Consider the following 18,547-nt stretch of genomic DNA (forward strand, 5'->3'; position numbering starts at 1 on the left):
TCCACTTTTGAAGTACCTTTCACAGGCCTCAAGATTAAATAAGATAATGGTTGTGAAGAGAATTTTGTAATACTTGGTCCACAAATATTAACTATACTGTTTGTTCCCATATTATTAGTAAGTATATGGAGACTCTATCATTCCCAGAAATAATGAGATAGATTAAAAAAAAATACCAGTTATTCTTAAAAATATGGTGAGAATGAAGATCCATTCATTGTGAAAATTCAGGCTGGGAAATATAAGAAGAAACTATTGCTGCTTGGAAGACCAACTTTAGACTCTTCACTGAGACAATAGACCCAGTCAGATGTCAGGTTGGGGTGAATATGTAAAACTTTATCCTAAATTAACCTGCAGGCTAGCTCAACAGAATTCTGCATGATGATGAAATCATTTATTTCTTCAATGCTTTTCTTGTTTGTTCTTTTTCTATATTTTCTTCCATGTGTTACACTTAAGGGTTTTGATCTAAATGCATTCCCTTCTCTTACCAAATTCTCCAGATTTTCTTTCAACTATTTTCTTTGGCAACTCTCATCCAAGACCTCATAGCTCAAGAGGTAAAGGGCTTCCCTTGTAGCTCAGTTGGTATAGAATCTGCCTGCAATGCAGGAGACCCCTGGAGAAGGAACTAGCAACCCACTCCAGTATTCTTGCCTGGAGAATCCCATGGTCAGGGAAGCCTGGCAGGCTGCAGTCCATGGGGTTGCAAGAGTCAGACATGACTTAGCGACTACACAGCCATCATCAAAGACCTAAATGATTCACCCTGACAGCTTCAGAACCAAATGACTTTCTTGTCTCAGTGAGTGGTATTACCAATTTAAGATTCTCAGAAAATCTTCCTAAAATTATTAGAAACAAAATTGCAGGTTACATACACCACTGGCTTGATTAAGTAAAGCATTTATTTACCTTTTCAGATCTGAGAAGAGCAATCTCTTTCATTACAAACTGTGGCTTGATCTTATTAAGAAGACATTCTCTGATTCTCTTTCTGTAGCAATTAACTTTTCAACTTACCTAGAAGTGGTGAGTGAAATGCAAGGTGTAATGAAGGGTGAAGGGCAGTCATTAACTTACTCTGAAGCACCCCAAGAACCCACGTCAATATTCCTACTTTGGAGACAGGAATTTTATATTTTCCATTTCATCTTTTTGGCAGTGAATAATGGGAAAAGGAATCTTTTGACCTGTTAGGCTTAGATGATGGCATTTACTCTTTCTGTGATAGAAAGGAAATTGATGCTTGTGCATTGGTCAGAGGTGGAAGTCCCATTGAATTTACTCCATGAAGCCATTTTCCCGAAGACTGGGCAAAAGAATAGCTATGGTCCACAGAAAATAAACAGAGCTTTGAGTGACTTGAACTTAATATCTCTTGGATTAAACGTTTAACCCAGACAAGTCAGTAGCCTCATGAGGCTATAAAAAAGAAAAGGTAGGATTTAATTCTTCACTGGGTTCAAGGTACTATGAGCAGAAGGCCAAAGGAATGAAGTGTAGATCTTGTACTCAAGCATTGGTGATAAACTTGTTATTGGCTCTTGAAAGTTTTAATTTACCTTCACAAAAAGTTAAAAAAGCAGTATTATCATCCATTTTCTGAAATTATAAAGTAATCTTAATGTAGTGATCAATGGTGGTAAGAAAGAGGTAGTAACTAACGTAATTTGAAACAATAACATCATATTTTTGTGATTATATATTTATAATATTTAGATAATACATTAGCTTATTTCTGCTTAAATTGGTCAAGCACTTTGCAGTCTGAAAACATTTTCAGATATGTCTTGTCATTCAGTCCTCACAATAGTCCATGACAAAAGCAGTAGTAAAGTAAATATCACCCCCATTCAACAGATGAGCAAATTGAGAAAAAGGGATCAGTTGATCCTTCCATGTTCCTTTCACAACTAGGGTGTCCGAGTGGAACTTGAACTTCGTTTTCCTGATTTTAAGATCAACCCAACAACCTCGTCTTGCAGAAATGGTTGCCACAAGAGAGATAACAAGTCAAGGCTGATTCTCATTTCTGCAGTGCCGTCTTGGCTTCTTACACTCATCACTAACTTTTCTCTAAGCTGCAGACAGTGTCGTGGGAGGGAAAAAGTCATGATGCCAAATAAGATGTCTAACGTGTGTAAGTTTCATAAAGCAAAGGGAAGTCTGGGCATGTAGAACATAGCTGAAGATGAAATGGGACACTTACTGAGATGGATGTCTTTTTAAATACAGCAGTGGCACTCTCTGTGTGTTTCTACTCTTATATGTGGGTGTATATAGCAGTGTAAAAAATATGATCCTGAGGATGGCAAACTCCCAAGTCTCATTAAATGCAAGTTTCTGAAATATACTGATGTGCCATGGAACACAAAATATTCATGTTATCTCTGATGGAAAGTATCATTCTTTTCAGTGTGTTGGGTAAATATGCTACAAATCCAGTGTTCCCCAAGTAAGATTTTCCCAGTGGATTAGTAGACAGGAGGGGAATCTGGTCCATTGTGATTTTATTTGCTCTTGGAAATGGGGAAAGAAAAAAAAAAAAAAAGCTCTTGGGCACATAAATGAAAAAAAAAAAAAAAATGAATTACAGTATTAGCAGCCCACGTAGCAAACTCACTGATTAATAAAAGAGAAATGCTAGCAGTGACCAAAGAATAGCACATTTGATTAGGAAGGTGGGAGGTAGGTTGTTAAGGGCTAGGAGGGGGATAAAGTTGCTGAGGTGGGATTATGGGCTTGAGATGTGTGTGTTAGGAGACTGTGGTTGTATTTTCCTCCAGTGTACTGCCAGTTGCAATTCTTAATGAGTTATTACATCCTGGGCCGAGTAGGCAACATGGCACATTAGGAAACATGTTAAAGAAAAATTCACTGTCTTGTAGAGTTTACATTCTGAAGAGGCTAGAAAAAGCCTGAGAGACCTTTCTTGAGAGAAGGTTAAAATAGAGAGACTTCCTAGGAAAAACCAAAGTGATTTTTATCAGTGATCTAAAAGCTGAGTTGGTTTGCCAGTATGGAAGGAACAGTTACAAGTTCTTCCCTCCCTTAGAAGGTTATTGTAGCAATGGATGCAATGAATAAGTGAGCATTGTTGAAAGGTGGAACTCCATGTCCAAAAACAAGTTGTATGCCATTCTGATTGTTCATTAATTTTTTTAATCAGTAGTTTTTTTAGTGAAGTATCACTAATTTACAATGTTGTATTAATTTCTGCTGTAGCAAAGTGACTCAGTTATACATATATACATTCTTTTAAAATATTCTTTTCCATTATGGTTTATCATAGCATACTGAATACAGTTCTCTGTGCTATGACAGTAGGGCCATTTTTATCTGTTCTTACATCTGCTAAACCCAACCTCCCATTCCATCCCACCCTTCCACCCTCACCCTTGGCAACCATCAATCTGTTCTCTATGACCCTGATTCTGTTTCATAGATAGGTTCATTTACGTTATCTTTTAGATTCCACATGTAAGTGATATCTCATGGTATTTGTCTCTTTTTTGGACAACTTCACTTAGTATGATCATCCCTAATTGTATCCATGTTGCTGCAAGTGGCATTATTTAATTCACTTTTATGGTTGAGTAGTGTTCCACTATATATATGTACCACATCTTCTGTATCCATTCATCAGTTGTGAGACATTTGGATTGTTTCCATGTCTCAGCTATTGTAAATAGTGTTGCTATGAACATACAACACTATGTATCTTTTTGAATCATTGTTTTATTTGGATAGATGCCCAGGAGTGGGATTGCTGAATCATATGATAATTCTATTATTAATTTTATGAGGTACCTCCATACTGTTTTCCCACAATGGCTTTACCAATTTATATTCCCACCAGACTGTTCATCAATTTTAATATTTTTAGCATTGATGGCAGAAGATGCTCCTGGCAGTGTGCATCAATAAAAAACATTGAAAAGGTGAAATAAAGTCTGGCTTTTGAAGAATCGGTGTCTCAACTTCCTGGATTAATGTTGTACCTCTGATTTAGCAGGAAGCTAGAGAAGGAAAGTAGCATTTAGAAACAACTATTAAGTGGGAAGTCGTAGTATCATCACCCTTTTTTAGATCCTAGCCATTTCCACTTCTCAAGACACCTCAAATATGCAATTTTAAAGTCTATTCTAAAGCAAGAATTTGAAGCAGAGATCACTGAAGCAATCCAGATCTCTGTGACTAAAAATTGCTATGTTCCTTCTGTCTCACCATCATTCTAATGTTTATATACTTTCTACAAAGCATTTTTTTCTTGCTTTTTGTTTTCCTTCTGCTAAATATCTATTTGATTCAACAGTCATATGTTTAGATTATAGTTAAGTCAAATCTTTGAGTGTTAGGAAACACTCCAGGAAGACATTCAGGAAGTCACTCATGCATACATGTGTCCTGAGCATCAGAGCTCCATTCATACTCTCCAATTGCCTCTCTCGTCCTACTCCCCTTCTTCCTCCTCCTTTTATCTCTCAATGGGGAAAGTGAAAGTGTGTAGTTGCTCAGTCGTGTCCAACTCTTTGTGACCCCATGGACAATAGCTTTCCAGGATCCTCTGTCCGTGGGATTCTCCAGGCAAGAATACTGAAGTGAGTTGCCATTTCCTTCTCTAGGGGATCTTCCCAACCCAGAGATCAAACCCACATCTTTGTCATCTCCTGCATTGACAGGCGGATTCTTTACATGCTGAGCCATCAGAGAAGCTCAAAAATGAAAGTGTTTAGTTGCTCAGTTCTGTCCAACTCTTTGCAACCCCATGGACTATGTAGCCTGTTAGGCTCCTCTGTCCATAGAATTCTCTGGGCCAGTATACTGGAGTAGGTTGCCATTCCCTTCTCCAGGGGATCTCCCCAACCCAAGGATAAAACATAGGTCACCTGCATTGCAGGCAGATTCTTTACCAACTGAACACCTACTTAATGAAATTGTTTGCCAAGTGTAATGCCTTAGTATATGTAAAGTACTTACAAGTATACCTAATCCATGTTTTGAGAGTAAAAAGCTATCTGGGGCACTTCATCAGTTTGGCCCCTGTGCTCAAATGCACTGTCCTCCTCTGAGTTTAAATGCCCAGAGAGTTTGCTGTGGGAAAGGACTGACAACCCAACTGGTTCCCAAGCTGCTCCTTAATTAATTTGGGAAACACTCAGGAAGCCAGCTCAGCCCACTGTGTCTTGGCTTCAGGTTTCCTGCAGCTGCAGGGGCTTCCTCCGTGCATGCATTGGGCTGGGCTTTCTTCTAGGTTTCTGTTTTGTTTTAACAATCTATACTTGATGCTATTTACTTCATCAATATATATTCCAGGATGTGTTTACACTTGTCTTTCTCTGATGATACTTTTTTTTTTTTTTTGCCATCCCTGTTTCTCTCTCTCTCTCTTTTTTTTTTTTTTTCCTCTTTTCATTTTGGAATGATTTTCTCTTACAGCATGGTTGAACGTATATATGAAGAAAGCACTCATCCCACTTAATTTTTCCCATATTCACTTACAATTTTCTCTCTCTCTTTTGTCATATTTTCTGAACCATTGGAATATAGGTTGCACCCATCTTTAGAGCTATTCTCACTATGTTACCTCAGGGAATTACTTCTCAGGATGTTCTAACATTCAGAAAAAGTAACATTTACAGAATTTTTAATCTGAAGTACACCTTCCAGTGTGTTGAATTTTTCCAGTATGCCTTTTATAGCATTTACCCCACTCCAAATCATATAGGGCACTTAATATTCATATTTTTGAGCTTCCTTTAATCTGGAACAGTTTATCAGCCTTTGTCTTTTATGCCTTTGACATTTTTGAAGAAACACGGCAGTGATCATGTCAGCTGTTTCACAATTTGCACTGTCTGAGGCTTCTTGATTGGATTGACTATCCGGCTTATTTGGCAAAACTGCTCTATGGTGATGATGTGTTCTTCTCAGAACATCACATCAGGAGGCACCTGATGATGTTTTGCTCTTGATGGTGAGACACGTCATCCATTTTCTTCAGTGTACAGTTAATATTCTTTCTTTGGTTAAATAATTTGTAGAAATCTATAATGAGACTATATGTAAACCTAAAAAATCATCCATAGGTTTATCATCTATTGGTTATTCATTCCTAATTCAGTTTTACTATGATGATTGAAAAACAGTAATTTTCTAATTTCATCATCCTTGTGTGTTTGTTAGTTGGTATTCTGACTATAAGAAAGGATTTTTCTTGCCCTGTGTTATCTGTTATTTTTATTTATTTGATTTTTCTTTTAATCAATGAATGGTGTTTCTTTGCTGTTTTATTTATTTTCCCAGAATCAGCCAGAATGAGATACTTCAAGGTGACTTCTGTATCTTCTTGATACATACTCATCTTTTTAAAATTTATTTATTTTTTTTTTACTGTTCCGGGTCTTAGTTGCTGAGGGTGGGCTTTCTCTAATTGTGGTGCACAGGGCCTACTCTCTAGCTGCAGGTTTCAGGCTCCTCATTGTGGCGGCTTCTCTTGTTGCAGAGCATGGGATCTAGGGCACTCGGGCTTCAGTAGTTTCAGATCCAGGACTCTGGAGCACAGGCTCATTAGTTGTGGTGCACGGACTTAGGTGCGTGTGGGATTTTCCTGGACCAGGGATTCAAACCAATGTCTCTTGCATTGCAGGGTGGACTGTTAACCATTGGACTCCCAGGGAAGTCCCATCCTCATCTTTCCCCTGCTTGGAGCACTCTTACTTTCCAGTGAAACAAGACGTCTCCTGTTCATCCTGTATATTCTGTTCCCCAAACCTAGAGAAGGCCACTTCTTCAAAGGCGCCTGACTTGTCTTAATGGCCAAAGCATTTAGAAACTGAACTCTGAGCAGCAGTTGCTCTCATTAATCCTGGAATGTTGTCCATCTAGTTCTGCTCGGTGAACAGACCTGACAGAACTTCCTCCCATTCTATTTCAACCCAAATGGTTCTTCTGTACTTTGCATCATTTCATATTTGTGCCTCTCTCCTTTCACAGAGAAAAACTTGATTGTCAGCAACACCAATATATTCCTTCTTCAGTCACCTAATACACTGAAGATAATTTCAGAATTGCTTTCCTCATGCCAGTGCGAAAAGCAAAACTGCTAACAAGAATTCAGGGTTTGGTTGCTGTTACTGCACTTTTACCTCTGAGTGTGAATAATCGAAGGATTGAATTCTGAAGTTTTTGAGCTGTGTCCCCCCGACCCCAGAGTGTGATACTGTATATACACAGTATGCATATATAGTACTATCACTCATGAGGGAATCAACTCTTCAATTAACTAAATGTATTCCAAGGGGAGCTCTCAAGGGTCACTGGTGTATATTCCAGCATGAAACACACCTTTCTTCCTCTTGATACGTCCCAGAGAGCTTCCTGTTTTTATACTTTAAGGGGGTGATTCTCCCACATGAATTTGTTCTCATCTCTGCATCCTCACCTCATTCTGGGACTTCTCTCCCAGTACAATCATCTGGCTTGGTGTTCTCTGCGGATGCTGTGAGCAGTTCTCACGCTGGGATTGCCAAGTCTGGAATGACTTTGCTTCTCCAGTTGTGTAAAGAAGAGATAAGGTAGTTCTCAGGGCAGCTCAGACAGGTGGGGTGTTCAACCCTCCAAGAGACTCCTTAAATAGCCTTTGTAGGTTAGGTTCTTCTTTGTATGACAGGTCTTACTCTTATAAACTGTTTATAGATATGATGAGAGAGAGGGAGAGAAAGAGAATGTTTCTTTCTATGCAATCTCATGCTGTATATTAACTTGCTTTCAATGTTTGTAAAATTCCCAAATCCTTGAACAAACCTTGCCTCTCACTACAGAACTTGAAAATGTTCTAGTTCTAGAACATTTTCTAGATGTCATCTAGATGGTCATTTCCCCAGCCTTTCTTCCAGCTTTGCTTGCAACCCTGATATATGACCCAGATTGTGCCAAACAGATTTGACTGATCCAGATTTTGAATCACCAGCTTTAGACGAAAAGAACTAGAAATTAGAAAGAATTTGCTTCAGTTAGGAGAGGGTGGTTGCCATGCATCAGATTTCTAGGGATGGTAAGTGCTGTGATTCTAGAAGGACCTGTCCACAGTCCAGCAGGCAGAATTGCCAATACAAACTAGGTCACAGTGGCCCAGCAGAGGAGACAGCAACATTTCCAGTGGACCAGTTCTATGACACAATTTTGGGTATTGCCCCTGATTATTTATCTTAAATATGGCTTTTGACTTGTCCAGAGAGCTTCTCAATACCCCTTTGCACAGATTAATTAATTTGCACAAGTTTTTCTTATTGGCTTCTGTTGCTTTCAACTAAGAATGTTAATCCATGTACTGGATGAGTCCCTTTAATCTCTTTAAGACTCAGTTTCCCACTCTGTGAAATGGGCTGGTTTGTCTGTATATTTCAGTAAGTCAGTCCAGCAAAATAAGACAATTTATCAAAGATTTATTATGCTTGAAATTAAATAAATAATAAGAGCTCTCTGAAGTAGAAATAATAAACCAAGGAATGACTCATTTAGACTTTTCAGAAACTAAATAACACTCATTAGTTGTTTTCTAGTCCCCAAATGATTAATGACCTGGCAGTGAACTTTTCCTTTCATAGAGTGAATTCCTGCTTGTGGAAGAAATGTGTTGATCACAGAAGGAAAACACTTATGTTCTTAAAAAGTATTGAACTACAGTTATTTAAAGAGGATTTAGTTTTTTTTAAGGGATGTGCAATTTGCATTGTGGACAGAATAGCATTTTCCATGGGAATCGCAATATACAGACTGAAGAGATAATAAAAGGAACCTAGATGTTTTCTGGAAATGAAAAGAGCTCCAGGGGAAAAGGGACTGCTAGTCAGAATATATAAACTGAACATTCAGTTATTTTCCAGGGGAGGGAGAATTGACTTTTTTTTTTTTTTTTTTTTTAAGAACAAAATACTTTCATAAGACCATTGGTTTTGGGGGAGGGAAGATATTTCAAAGTATTTGACATTAATAAATCTTTATGGACAGTGTGAGGCACTTTTTAGGTTGCCATAACATAAATATATTTCAAACAGTGAAAGCAGTTGAGCTGTCTTAAACTTGGACATAGATTTTATAATGTACAAAACATGTCATTGTTTTGAAAACATTCAGATTTAGAAGAAGCAAATGAGTTTGTGTACAGAGCACTGATAAAAGCTCTTTGGAGGCTGGGAGAAACTGAATGTTCTTTTTAGAACAACATGAAATTTAAAAGGTTAATTCCCCTTGGGTGATTTCAGGATTCTTTGCGACAAGATAGAACAAAAAAAGGCAAAAGCAAGCTCTTCCAATCACCGGAAAAATTGCTCTGACATTTTTATGATGAACTGGTTTGATGTTAACATGTCCATGTTCTTTCTTAGTAACCTGAAAATGTTGAGAGGAAATGAGAACATTTTCCATCCACTCACCTTAAACATTCTCTGAAATGATGAATGCACATTAATTTTCTGGTGTTTGTGACTGATGGGTCCTTCTTTCAATGTTCTGTTGGTCTGGATAGTGTTTTATCTCTGATTAAAAGCCCTTCAAAGCCAAGGATGATGCTTTTTGCCTCTTTTCAATAGTGATGTCGAGAACCCTGGCTCTACGTTAGCTATTTGATGATGTTTTTCATGTACTTTAAAATGTATTTGCATTTCAAAATCTATGAACACAAGCACTGGTAGCAAATTATATGGAATTGGAGATCTAACTATTGAACTTTTGGTAGGCAGAACAATTTTTCAGAAATACACCCATTTACTTAACATTAAATTTACTGGGTACCTACTGGTATCAGGCAAGAAGATGAGATACAGTGGTGAGCAAACAGATCTTGTCTCTAGTTTCATGTCTAGCAAGAAACATATATTAATCCCACTTTATGTCAAGACCAGTAAAATGGGAACTGTGGGAAAATAAAACTGGAGATGTTCAAGACATGTTCTATGTCCTAGTCACCTTTATATACTCAAGGACAATCAATTGACTGGCAAATATTACTTCATGAATGGTCAGTTTAATTATTTCTACCATCCATCAAGACCTACTGTATGAATTTATAATAGTGAGGATAACCTGGTTAAAGGGACTGGGGACAATTTCCCTGAGAAGTAACTTTTGAATTGAGAGCTCAAGAATGAGTCTGCAAGTACTAGGTAAATAGCAGAAGGACAAATGCTTCAGCACTTATATGACGTCTGTAAACTCACAGGCTCCCTGACTTCTGGTGTTGTGAGGCTGGTTGCAAGTGGCTGTAACCACTACTCACACATAGTATCCCATCCCCTCCCAAGATCCAATGACTACACATTCATTCCACAGTATCAACATCCAGCCCTTCAATATAAAATTTGGGAGAATCAAATGGAAACAGTGCCCAGGTAAATGGAAAGTAAATTTTAAAAATTCCTTTCGCAGTGTTCTTGGGGAAAGAGATGGCTCAGAAAAAGCAGTCTGTTCTATAATGAATAACAGACAAAGATGATTCATCTGTTAATAAAAGAGTGTACCAAAGAGGCCACTGCCTACAGTAAAGAAAGTGAAAGTGAAGTTGCTCAGACATGTGTGATTATTTGCGACCCCACGGACCATAGCCCACCAAGCTCCTCCATCCATGGGATTTTCCAGGCAAGAGTACTGGAAAGGGCTGCCATTTCCTTCTCCAGAGGATCTTCTCAACCCAGGGATTGAACCTGGGTCTCCTGCGTTGCAGACAAGACACTTTACCGGCTGAGCCACCTGGGGAGCCTACCTTAAAGGAAGGCAAAATTCATAATGAAGATGAAAACTGAAGTTCTTAAAGGAAATAATCAAAGAAACAATGAACATATTCAACAGATACTGAGCCAAACTGTCAAGCAAATTAAAATAAATCTTAATTTACAATAATGATTGGAGAATGAATAAGGGTGGACTCTAGAGGTCTGCCCCACCCCCAGTTTTCCCCCAGAAAGGACTTGCTGCTGGAGCTGGTCAGGAGGGTGGAGAGCAAAGTGCTGACAGTGTGGGAGTCCATCTGACTCTAATTCAAATCCTCCCCAACAGCCAGTGACCAACCAAGGTAGGGTTATGAAGGCCTGGCCATTTTGGCTTCACCAGCAACATCGCTGATGAATCATTTTAGCTCCAGAATGCCCTTTGAGATTGGCTGAAATGCTATCACTTGGAACTGCCCCAGAGTTGACCTCTCCTTCTGCCCAATCCCAGTTTATCCTCTACTCTTCACACATCTTGGTCCCAAGAGCACTCCCTAACAAACATCCTTCACATTGAGCTCCATCTAAGACTGCTTGCCAAGCAATCCAAACTGAGACAACAGGTATGCTATCCCATAGGCGGTACTAAATTAAGAGCATGTGATGAAGTGGAAAACGGCATCACTAAAGAAAGAAATGAAAATATATTATGCCAGCGCATTTAAAAGCACATCAAATGCCACATGCATAGAATAGAATTATATTCTAGAATTATAAATTTATAATAGAATTATAAATTTATAATTTATAATAGAATTATAAAATAGAGTCATTTATAAGAATAGATTTGAAAACAATAACTTATAAAATGCAGTGGAAATGGGCCAAAGAAAAAACAACTAAAGATGAAATGAACTATCTGGAAGTTAGATGCTTACAAGAAGATTGGGGTTATTAAATAAAATAGCCCAAATCATTATGAAATAGAAAAATCTAAAATAAAATTTTTTTTCTTAAATAGAGGAATATATAAATCTTTAAGTGTGTACCATGTTGACTTAATTTAAGACAAAAATTTGATGCACATACTTTATTGGAGAGTTGATCTCAGGGGATGAGGGAGGAAGAGGAGAAAGTGGGTCCAAAAAGGGGATAATCCAGTATGTTTATGAGTTTGCTTTTTTTATTATGAATCCCTGGGTCAAAGACACAAGGTGCAACACAGCTTAGAACGACCCTACCAGTAAACAAGAGGCTGAGGCACTTAGCTACTGACATCCTTCACTGTTGAGATTGACTGACGTGAACTCTTCTCTGCCAAGCCACAGTGGGCAACCAAGAAAAATCTTGAATGGAAGAAAATCTTGAGAAGAAGCAAATTCAGGTTTTTGTAGTGGGCAACTACAAACATTCTGAGAACTGTCTGCATCTATGTATAAATTCAGGTGGACCGAAAGGATACTGGGCAAGGTATCATTGACTTTTTCAAAAAAACAATAAAAAGTGGTGAAGATTTAGACAACTTAGTGAGATGATTGAAATTCAAGAATGAAAGAAAATTTCATGACCACACTGAGGAAAAACATCACCATAGAGGGGATAAACAGACCTCTATGTACACATTAAATGACAACAAACAAAGGAACAAGGTATGCAGTGTGTTCACTGCAGGACAATAAAACTGTACAGTCAACAGCACGGTGAACAAAATCAACCTATTCAAACCAAATAACTCTCACTGATGCGGAATCTGTGGCATGAAAGGACGACCAGTGACTGATGGGTCCAGTTTCCTCATTGCACTTTATCTTGTGTACCTTGCACATTGAAGGCACCCAGTCAGTACCGGTTGAACGAATTCACATGCAAGTGAAGACTCTTCATGTGAAATAGTGATGGTAATTGTACAGGCAAAGGAAAGGTAATTCCAGTAATTCTTTCTGTTCAGAAAAATATTTTAGATATTATGCAAAATAGTATATCCTCTAATTAAAGAAGTCATAGCTCTGCATAAGGGCATGTGGTTAAAAGAAAGCAAAACCCTCCTCTGTTTGACACCTTTGTTTAATCTTTACATTTTGTTTCACTTGCCTATTTACGTACACACATACACATATTTACGTACACACTTGCCTATTCACTTACACAAGCATGTGTATGTGTGTGTGAGTACATATGAGGAGGATGTTAATATATCTTCAATCCTTAAAATCCCAGTTAGATTAAAAAAATGAAAACTATAGGACAAATTATAGAATTTCAAAGTTAGATTTAAAAGATATACTAAATTAAAATAAGCACAAATATATATATATATGTATGTATATATATACACACACACACATACTACTAATTTAAAATCTTATGGTAAGCTCTAATGTCAAAGAAGAAATTAAAACTGCCATAGATCAGTATCTAGATAATAGCAATAATAAAAACACTCTAAATCATATAAGGTGGAGCTGAAGCTATATTCAGAGGAAAACTATATTGCAAAAAATGTTAATTTCAAAATAAATAATAAAAATAAATGAATTGAACATCCAATAAAAATTTTATAGGAGAAAAAAGGACTATGTATGGAAAACAAAATGGAGAAACCAATAAAAATCAAAGCATAAATTAATGTGTTATGAAGTGATAAAATAGTAGATGTGATAAATGAATCTCATAAATACTAAAACAAGCAAACAATAAGTAATAAAAGGGAAGAGCAAAAAATCCATAAAAGTAAAAATTAATTAAGAAAATACCCACAGATATATAGAATCTCAATGAAAATGTAAATCTTATATGTAATACAAAATTTTCTTTAAAAATACAACAATCAAAATTACTGATTGCCTCCCAAAAAGTGAAGAAGCAGGCATAACATATAAACAGGGCCAGATATTTTCAGAGGTAAATTATTTCAAGAAGCAGGTGATTTTAATGGCACGTAAGCTACTGTATTCTCTACAAATATGCAAATGTGTGAGTTACAATTAGGTTCATTGCAGATTTATTTTAATAGGAAAAGCATAAACACTATGTAGAGGTCCTTTGAAAAAGCACAGGTAAATAAAATAAGATTTATCTACATAGAGGGGGCAAGGGAGACCAGGAAGTTGACTCATTATTCCAAAACAGTACATCAAGGAAAAGTTTTCAGGGAAAATGATATTGTAATAAATGAGCTCTGTTCCACAGGATGAATGGGAGTTAGTCACATGAACAATAAGTTAGTGTAGGCATTTTAGGGAGGAAATAACATGTACAAAGCTGTGTGGGCATAATCCAAGTAAGACTGATTTAAAAACCTACCTGTAGACTGTGACTGGTGACCTTGAGGCAACTGATGCAGGCAAAAGAATGGAAGAGGACATTTTAGTTGGTTTGGAACTCTATAGTCACAATTAAAGTACGATTTATCCATTATCATGAAAGAAGCTGCATTGTGGAATGTGTTACATTCAGTTTACATGCAAAATAGATAAAATATGTATGCCTAAACATGTTTATTGCAACCCTAGAAACTAGCTAAATCATTACAAGTGATGCTATTGGAAAACTAGCTTTCTTTTCATGACTTTGGCTGTTTGATGTTGCTGTTTCAAATCTAAATCCAGTTCTGGTCCCCATGCCACACGCCACTGTGTCCTGAAATTGTTTCTTTGTATAGGCCTGGAAAATTCCTGCAAAATCCACATCCCTTCTGTTTATACTTGTTTAGCATCCCCACTTCTGTTCCAGCCTTTATTATTTATTTTTCTATGTACATCTTTACACAGAATTTGGTGAAAGTTAATATTTAAGGAGGTTCAATCTTTTCTAAATGTGTATTTTTCAGAGCCATGTGCTGTCCCATTGTATTAGTTACAGAAACTTCCCTGAAGTATGGACAAAAGAAAAAAAAGTCCTAGGTTAAATTCTACCTGAAAAGTCTCCCTTACCATTCAAGTGCCAGTGAACCCTTCACTTCCCACGTGCACCGTCAAAGAAATATTTCTGTATGAACCTCTTCTACTCTTATTTGCCTTTTCTATCCCTCCGGAGGGCTGAGCAGTAAAGAATCCACCCTCCAATGGAGATGAGGGCTTGATCTCTGGATCAGAATGATCCCCTGGAGAAGGAAATGGCAACCCACTCCAATCCTTTTGCCTGGAGAATCACATGGATGGGGGAGACTGGCAGGCTTCTGTCCATGGGGTCGCAAGAATCAGACATGACTGAGCCACTGAGCAGACACGCACATCAGTATTTCTGCTGCTTTAGTTTCCAGCTCAGAGTCTGGATAGTATAATATTAATTGTAAGGACTAGTAATTGGAATCATACCAGGTTGTATCTCATGGAATACATTCTATTCAGACTCATTGGCCATCTACCATTCTCCAAGAAAGGAATTAAGTTCAGTCTTCTCATTCATTAAATTAATCAACAAATATTTATTAAAACCTAAGATTTATCAAGCACTGGATAGATGTTGGTGATAACAGGTATAAGCAAGACATAGCTGTTGCTATAAGTGATCCCACATAAGAAAGATAATTAAACAAATAAAGGTAATAGACCTTAATGAATGCAGTAGAAAGTGTTTTATAGGAATAAAGATGAAAGGAACATGGTTATGTGAAGAGGGGTCTGGGAGAGGAAGGCTTTCTTGGGTAGGTCACATATCAGTTATATCTTGAATCAGAGAAGGATTTAGCCAGAGGGAGACAGGTGTGTGTGTGTGTGTGTGTGTGTGTGTGTGTGTGTGTGTGTGTGTGTGTGTGTACATGCATGCAAACATGGTGTATGCTGAGCTGATCATTAGCGATGTACAAGTAGTAGGGAAAGTGGTGAAAAGATAGCCCAGTGCTTTCTGTACCAAAAGATAATGGAAGGGATCGGTGCTTTCACTATCTGTATTACAAAGCATTCATTGAACTTGCTGAATTCTTAAGCCTTTGAATTTCTTAAAATCAGATTTTCGCACTTTCAGTAACTCAGAAGCAGTTCATACATAGTAATACAGCAGAAAAACAAAGACCATGCTTTCGAAATGATTTTTTTCCCACTTATTTTTTCATAAAGCCATTCAAATGATCAACTTAATTTCCACCTTTAAAACAGTTTAGACAGAAGAAGCTTGTCAGCATACGGAAAAGAGATAAGTAAATATTTATTGGCACAATTCATTTTCTGCTAAGCTTTTAGCCATGCTTTGGATCAAATAGAGCTAAAAGACTTCAGGGATCAAAGGGCTAAATATCATGAAGTGGCTATATAAACTCCAGAGCTATCTTTCATTTGGGGAATATATTAAGAGTGTCTTTGGTGACCTATAGAAAATGATTTTATGCTCTTGCTCTCAATTTGAAATAAACTCTTCCAGCACACAAGAGACATTCATAATTTGCTTAATGCCTTCCTTGTGCTGCAGGAAAAAATAAAACCTAACAAATTTCAGAGGAAAGAGAATTCTTTAAAATGCCTGCACTTTGGAGGTATTCATTTATTTATTCATTAATTCAGCAATTTGTTTTGTAACTATATTGTCACTGTGCAAAGCACTGTAGACACAGGTAGACAAGACAGGCTTGATTCCTGTGTCTGGAGCCTCCAGTTTTATAGGGGAGACATACAACAGTCAGGAAACCTCGGAACAAATGCAGATTCTAGTACATGCTACAAGGCAAGTAAACAGTGATTTGATACGGAATAACTTAGCAGCACCACATCAGATATAGTGTCAGGGAAAGCCTCTTTTAGCATGGCTTAAAACCTAAGGCTTGAATCCTGGCTTTCTTTAAGTCTCAGTTTACAGACATGTAAAATGGGATAATAATAGACCTCCTCTGATAGGACTCTTGAAAGCATCAAATGAGATAATGTAAAGAGCCAAGGGTAGTGCCTGACAGTTCTCAATAAATGTTATTATTATTAAAATAGATATTCCTGTTTATAGAATGTAGCCCTATACATTTTGTGTAATAAAATTGCTGAAGGTCACAGAAGTATACCCATACCGTGAAGTAAGGCTGTGCATTTAAATATCTGCTTCTTCTGGGAACTTTAAGACATGGAAGTCAAACTAAAAAATAACTCATTGCTTCTCTAAAAATCGCAAGTTAATTTGTATCAGCTCATTCCAAGGCAAGATCCACATGAGAGAAAGTGAGACCGAGACCTCTGTGAGACAGACAGCAAGAAAGCTGAAGTCAGGGGCAGGGTTTGTGTGGCCATTCTGAATGTCATCCACCCAGTGGCATCTTCTATGACCAAAGCTCCATCTGCAAATTATTCCTTGCTGTCAAAAAACTGACTTACCAGAGGCCCTGTGTCTCTTCACAGAACGGGAAGCTGAAGGCTTAGGTGAAATATTCAAATTGGGATTTGCTAGAGTCCAAGCTTCTGAAGTGTGTTGAGAACACGTTAGAATTAGGAGTGCTTGAGAAAACATGGTTTAGACAACCAAGGATATTGGTGTTGCACATGTCAGTTTCCCTTCTGATCTTCCCCACCCACACATTCCAGTAAATACAGCTGTCACAATAATGGTAAGCGGTATCTGTATAAAACTTTCCCATCCATAATGTACTACTTGGTACATCCTTATAATGGGTCTGATAATGATCCATTGAATTATTATTATTATTCAATATTTTTGAAATGAAGGATAATTTTTCCTAAGAACACCCTGGTAGTAAAGACAGAAGAAGGGACCTGATTCGTATCAAATTACTATCACTTTGGGAATATATATGCCCGTTTTTGGCATTTATTTTTACTTAGAGAATGCATTTACTTATCACTGTCATCTTCTAAAGAGAACACTAGAGACAAGATTGACAACCCAAATTTGCCTTCATGCAGTACATGATGGACAGCCTGTTAGAGCAGATTATGATTAATATGCTACAGAATGAGTTTCATACAGCCAGTTACTATGGAATCAATTCTCTTTCCTTTCTTATCTTGGCTTCTGGGGAGTCCTGAATAAATTTCATATTGGTTCCTAACACAGCTAACATCTCTTTTCTCCATAAATTTTCTTCTTCTCCTGTATTTTTAATTTTAACTTTCCTGTGGAGATATATATATATATATGTGTGTGTGTGTCTGTTTAAATATATATATATGCATTGATATCTACAGATCTGTTTCTACCACTACATTTACACTTATATCTTTGTGGCAAGCTGCCTCTAGTCTAGTCTGGAAGCAGTGAAGGCATAAATTATAAATACACAATAGAACTCAGAGCAGTTGAGCAACTTGTGAATCCAGAGAGAGTATTCTGGCATGACAAAGTAAAGGCAATTTTTAAAGTGTATTAGCCTAATAAAGATACAGAGTTAAATCTGGTTGGATTTATTAATTTTATTAGGATTTCCTTTATTTTAGTCTGTTTCCTCATTCCCAGACTTAAAAAAAAAAGTGCTACTCCTCTGAGAGAGCTCCTGTAATGTTACTACAGAGAAACAAGGGCATATGTGAGAATAAAGCATCTAGTTGTTAGTAAAAAATAAGAAAACTCCTCTTATAAAAATCTTGGATGATTCATTATTAATTTATTTGTTCAAATATAATTTCAGTGTACACAAATTACTCTTACTTTTGAGTGACACACTTTGACGGCAAAGTGGGAAATATATTGTTTTCTTTCCCAGTCAATTATAAATATGCAAATCAGGGATTTTAATAAAGCTTTTCCTTTCGATATATAAATAGTGAAACATTTGAGCACTCGGTTTTGAAGTGATGATGTGGAAAGGATTCTTCTGTTTTAGCATTGAGGCTTGTGTGTGTGTGTGAGAGCGAGAGAGAAATGGAAAGAGTTTTAGAAACTGTACTTGTAGCATGGCATGT

This window comes from Dama dama, chromosome 11, assembly GCF_033118175.1.
Source record: "Dama dama isolate Ldn47 chromosome 11, ASM3311817v1, whole genome shotgun sequence".
Classification (NCBI taxonomy): Eukaryota; Metazoa; Chordata; class Mammalia; order Artiodactyla; family Cervidae; genus Dama; species Dama dama.